Source organism: Carcharodon carcharias, chromosome 2, assembly GCF_017639515.1.
Source record: "Carcharodon carcharias isolate sCarCar2 chromosome 2, sCarCar2.pri, whole genome shotgun sequence".
NCBI classification, from domain to species: domain Eukaryota; kingdom Metazoa; phylum Chordata; class Chondrichthyes; order Lamniformes; family Lamnidae; genus Carcharodon; species Carcharodon carcharias.
Genome location: NC_054468.1, coordinates 122,383,431 through 122,389,450, shown reverse-complemented (window position 1 = coordinate 122,389,450; position 6,020 = coordinate 122,383,431). Strand labels below are relative to the sequence as shown.

General features: G+C 44.0%; 1 protein-coding gene across 3 annotated transcripts in view; it reads left to right on the top strand.

Annotated features, from left to right (window-relative positions):
- Positions 1-770: 770 nt before the first annotated feature.
- The window catches only part of cep68 (centrosomal protein 68), a 32,464-nt gene continuing 27,214 nt past the window's right edge, over positions 771-6,020 (top strand). Inside the window, exon 1 of one of the 3 annotated variants that reach the window (XM_041215070.1) lies at positions 771-946. The gene's annotated coding sequence lies outside the window, so the exon portion shown is untranslated. The remainder of the gene's footprint in view (positions 947-6,020) is intronic. The other 2 variants (XM_041215080.1, XM_041215086.1) reach the window with 2 other exon arrangements.

The window sequence follows — 6,020 nt, the reverse complement described above, 5'->3', positions numbered from 1 at the left end:
CTGTCAGACCTGCTGAGATAAATCATATAATCTACAGAAGGAGCTTGAGCAGAACAACTGAAAGAAAAAGCTTGGATCGCACAGAAAAATATCTCTCACAGTCCCAGGACACCCCCAAGCATTTTAAAGCCAATTAATTAGTTTTGAAGGGTAGTTGCTAAATGGGCAAACACAGCTGTCCATTAGTACACAGCTGGCCCCCACAGACAGCAGATAAACAAATGACCGGTCGATCAGTTTTGGTGATGTTAGTTGAGGGATAAAATGTTGGGTGGGACATGAGGCAAACTCTCCTACTTTTATTCACATGTACCATGGGGGTCTCTCATGCCCACCTGAACAGGGGTTAACGCCCAATCCAATAGACAACAACTCTGCTAGTTACAACAATCTCTCATCGCTGCACTAAGGTGCCAGCCTAGATTACATACTCAAATTCTGATGTGGGATTTGAGCTCACAACCAACCCTCTGACTGAGTCAGTTGTAAGAGGTGACCACAGGGGAAAATGGAACTGAGGATATATCGTTGCTAATGAGAAGTGAAACAATTCTGCAAATTGACTTTTCAGCCATGTGCAGAAAGCAGAATAAAACAAATTACCTGAGATCCCAGATCCCTGATCTCCCCGTGTGCTGGGATTGACCAATGGATCCCCTCTCCTGAGCCGTAATTGTAGCGAACTCTCTGATTGGTTGCTTGCAAAGTGAAACAACTCGCGCTGCCGCGCTCTGATTGGCTGCAGCAGCAATCGCCCGCCCCTTCTGTTTGTTACATTTTCCTCGAACGTATGAACTTGTTCCGGAAAGGACAGATCCAGAGTGAGCAGAACAGGCGGGATCGGGGACAGATCCAGATTCAGAGTGAGCAGAGCAGGCGGGATCGGGGACAGATCCAGATCCAGATCCAGAGTCAGAGTGGGCAGAGCAGGCGGGATCGGGGATGGGTGAGTTTACTGCTCCATTTCTGAACAATTTGCAGTGCAGAGTGAGTATGTAGTTACAGCTCCTGTTCTAACCCCCCTGTGTCTGGGAAGGGGGGGGGGTGGGGGGGTGGTGATTGACCTGGTTCACTAATTCCTGATCCAGCCGCCGCTCCTTTCACTCTCGAACGGAGGCAATTATGGAATACAGTTATTATTATGCAATTATTTGCTTTCATGATTAATGACAACAACCAGATTGCGGATTAAAGCCTCTCCCGATTTGACAGAAAAATGTTTAGCGTTTGGGTTAAAGAATGTGATGCAATTTCAATCTGGCAACAGAGGAGGAAATGCCATGAAGAAGGTTCCGCTTTAATTCTCAATTCCGCCCCCTATACCCACTCTGTGTTTTTGCTGTTCCACTTGGAATGAGCAATTCTGGAAATCCGCTTGTGTTTGGATATCCGAATAAATGTGTGAAGAAAGAGAAGTGGGTCCCACTCAGTCAGTTTCACAGAATCTTCTTCAATTTCATGTTTGAAATTTGAGCCAATGGCGGATGGGAAATCGATGAAATGGACTCGGATTGAATTGTGTCTAACCCACTTCCTCGGAGTTTATTTCAATCCATCTCCCCTTGACCGTGTCTGATTTTCTAATAAATGATTTGCAAAACGGAAGTATTAATCTGATCGTTGCACGTTTGGAATAATGACTTTAAATTACTCATACAGTGTTATAACAAGAATCCAGATTGGTGGATATCTGGATTGTTTTTGGAGGGAACTAATTAGTTCAACTGCTTTTGTTGGTGAGTCTCTCCTGGACATGAGCCTTTTCCCTGCTCCCCTCTAATCGGCTTGGTTCACAATATCTAAACCGTGATTGTAACTCTGACACGGATTAACTGGTCTCATATGGATTTCCCTAAAGGGGAAAGTGACCTGAAGATTAATTAAATTGAATGTGGATTAGATTCTGACCTGTATGCCTGTCTCTTGTGTCTGGTGGGATATCCCTGTGGGGAAATTAGTGTGTGAATTTTCAGTGGTTTGTCTTGGTGCTGGGATTTTGCATTTAGCTCACCAGAAACACAACATTGAATCTGGTAACTTGGCAACACAGTGTATACAACTATCACTTGTAGGTAACTCATTGACAAAAACAGCATTTTGCAACATATTGTAATTATTTGTACACTCAAATGTTGATAATCGTGCAATCATTTTATTTTGTACTTTATTTTAATTATCTATAACTATGTTATGAATTATGATTATCCAACTAGCTCTGTTCTCTTTTAACTCCTGGCTTTCTGTCTAGTAACTAACTTCCTGTCCACTAAATAACACGGTGAAAATCTGAATCAGTAACGGTGAGAGCACTTGGGAGATCAGGCACCATCGTGTCAAAGGAACACATGCTTTAATACCCATCACTGGAACTTTTCACAGGCAAGCAGCATTGAGAAAGGTATAGGGTTACTTTGGCTGTGCTTTGGTGAAGAAGAAGAGATGAGGCCAACAGGATGAATGATTAAAGTACGAGGCAAAAGGAGATATAATGAGAGGAATCAAATATAATGCAGAGATTGGGAATCCCCCTCCCACCGTACAGACACTATTCACCCATCTCCAACAAGAGAAAATCTAACCATCGCCCCCAGATGTTCAATGGCATTACCATCGCTGATTCCCCTACTATCAACATCCTGGGGATTACCATTGATCACAAACTGAACTGGACTAGCCATATAAATACTGTGGCTACTAGAGCAGGTCAGAGGCTGGGAATCCTGCAACAAGTAACTCACCATCTGACTCCCCAAAGCTTGTCCACCATCTACAAGGCACAAGTCAGGAGTATGATGGAATACTCCCCACTTGCCTGGATGAGTGCAGCTCCAACAATACTCAAGCTTCACGCCATCCAGGACAAAGCAGTCCACTTGATTGGCACCACATCCACAAACATTCACTCCCTCCGCCACCGATGCACAGTGGCAGCAGTGTGTACCATCTACAAGATGCACTGGAGGAATTCACCAAGGCTCCTTGGGACAGCACCTTCCAAACCCATGAACACTACCATATAGAAGGACAAGGGCAGCAGACACACGGGAACACCATCACCTGGAAGTTCGCCTCCAAGCCACTTGCCATCCTGACTTGGAAATATATCACCGTTCCTTCACTGTCACTGTCGCTGGGTCAAAATCCTGAAATTCCCTTCCTAACAGCACTGTGGGTGTACTTACACCACATGGACTGCAGTGGTTGAAGAAGCAGCACTGTGGGTGTACCTACACCAAATGGACTGCAGTGGTTGAAGAAGGCAGCTCACCACCACCTTCTCAAGGGCAATTAGGAATGGGCAATAAATGCTGGCCTAGCCAGCAAAGACCACATCCCTTGGAAGAATAAAAAGACCCTGACCTACATTGGCTCCTGGTCCAGCAAGGTTTGATTTTTAGACTCTCCTCCTTGTTTTCAAATCCCTGCCTACCTCTGTGATCTCCTCCAAGCCCAATACCCTCCCAGATCCCCAAGGTCCTATAATTCTGGTCCCTTGAGCATCCCTGAATTTAATCGCTCCACCATTGGCGGCTGTGCCTTCAGCTGCCTGTGCCCTACGCTCTGGAATTCCCTCCCTAAATCTCTCCTCCTGTCTCCTCCATCTTGATACTTCATGAAGACCTCCTGCTTTGACCAATGTTTTGGTCACCTGTTCAAAAAATGGCCGTCTTTCTTTGTGTTGATTTTTGTGAGGTGCCTTGGGAAGTTTGGCTGTGGTGAAGGTGCTAAACCTTTTTCTGCACACGTTTGTGAATTCAGTCTTGTGTCCAGTGAAATTATGATGATGGAGCGGGATCAGCTCTAAGGAATTCCTGAATTTATACGGGACACGAGTGTTTGAATGGCAGCAGACTGATGAATGGGATGAAGGAACAACTGACGGAGTGGAGAAAACTCCAGTGGGGCTAGATACTAGTCAACACCAGATGTGCGAAGCCCTTGCCAGTGTTGTATTCTGATAGGTTGGGAACCATGTCGCACCCCATTCTCCATCCCCAAGCCTGGAATTGCTGGCACCCCCTGTAGCCAGCACATTCTGCCATGCAGAAAATGGAGGCTATGATGCAAAGTTGTTAAAATCAATCTTAAGGCTGGAGAGCTGCAGCATTCCTGGTAGAAGTCTAAGATTGTATCCCTAGTGTTTACTCTGGAGATCAGGTAACAGTGTAGACGGTGAGATCAGAGTGGAGCGGAGAACTGAAGTAGAAGTGGTGGGAGGCTCAGTGTGCCCCTCACTGAAAGAATAGTTCAGTAAAGTAACAACCTGGTCTGTGTTTGGTGACCTGCACTGAGTGGTGAGACTGCCTATCAGGTTGAAGACGATTCCTGGAAATTGCTGTCTCACTGGAAGGAGTGTTTGGGGCCCTGGAAGGTGCGAGGTGTTGCAAAACATAATGTTCTACCTACTGCTCAGATATGAGAGTTGCAAAAAATAATGAATCACTGCTCCAAAGCACAAATTAAACACAAACATCTTCACTAGATTTGGCAGGCATACCAGTTACCAATAGAATACACCCATCAGCCACAAATGCATTACAAGGAATTGTGTATGATCACCCAGCAAATGAACGGTCAACCTCCTGCTGATCAAATCCTTCAACAACTGACCAAACTGCCTGGTTAAAGCACAAAACACAATCACTTTTTGCCACTTTTTTATATCTTTGTTTCCAAGGTGGGAAGGATGTCGTGTTGACATCTTCATACTGTTTGTCAAAATCCAGTTTGAGCTACAGTTCTCCAATGAGGCATCTAATTCTTTATTCAAATACTCAGAGCTCACCTTGGCATTGTAAATCTGTTCTTAAATTTCCTTCACTAAGTTTCTGTCACTCGTGAACGCTGCAGTTGTCTTGATGATCGTTATCAACATGCACAACACCAATGTTCTTTCCTGGTGTCTCTCCCGTCAGAATTTCCAAGATAGGTAAACAATTAGAGTCCCTCAAATTACTGACATCTTACAATTTGTTGCTTGGTGAATTAGAGGCAGAGTTTCTGATTAGATAAGAAAAAACAGTTTCTTGTGGAGTTAATCTCTACATTTTTAAACGAAGGTAAACTCTGATTTCCTCAATTGATGTCAGTTTTTGTGTTGGCTTCTGAAGCTTAGGCAATTTAGTTAAACCTACTCAGTCATGTCAACCTTCTAAAACAAAAACAAAAATACCTGGAAAAACTCAGCAGGTCTGGCAGCATCTACGAAGAGAGGCACAGTTAACGTTTCGAGTCCGAATGACCCTTCGACAGAACTAAGTAAAAATAGAAGAGAGGTGAAATATAAGCTGGTTTAAGGGGGTCGGGCTGGGACAAGAAGAGCTGGATAGAGGGCCAGTGATTGGTGGAGATAACCAAAAGATGTCACAGACAAAAGGACAAAGGTGTCAACCTTCTATCTTTGTGGTACCAACCATTACAGCTCCATGTCATTTGTGTCTCATGTGTCGGTGCAGACTCGATGGGCCAAAGGGCCTCTTCTGCTCTGTGATTCTGATTGTGTATTTATCGGTTTTATTGGTTTTGACCAGATTTTATGCCTTTTTGGCCTCTTGCTAAACATTCCATGGTTTCGTGTTTACTTTCTATCACAGGTTAATGACTGTTTGTTTATCTGTAATAAGAAACTAATACTTTAGTTTGAAAAGCCTTTGGGCCTTCACAATGCATGTTGGTAAGATTCAGTCAGTTTCTGTGCACATATGTTTGGTATTTCATTTAATCTGTCTATGTTCCAAATGTTTGGGATCCTGGAAGACATGAGAGGAGTTATTTTTGAGTACGGACCCTTAGTTTTGCTAAGACACAATGAGTTACCTGAAGCAGCCAACCAAAATGTCTTGTACTTATGCCATAGGTGTTTGCTGAGCTATGATGGAAATTAGGTCACAATAAAGTGGCACATTCAGAGTAAAGTCCATTGGGCAGGGTGCCTATATGTCTTTTTGTATTTTTCACCCCCCACCCCCCCTCCCCCTATTGGTTTTAACACCCTCTGGACAATTACCACTCACTAACCA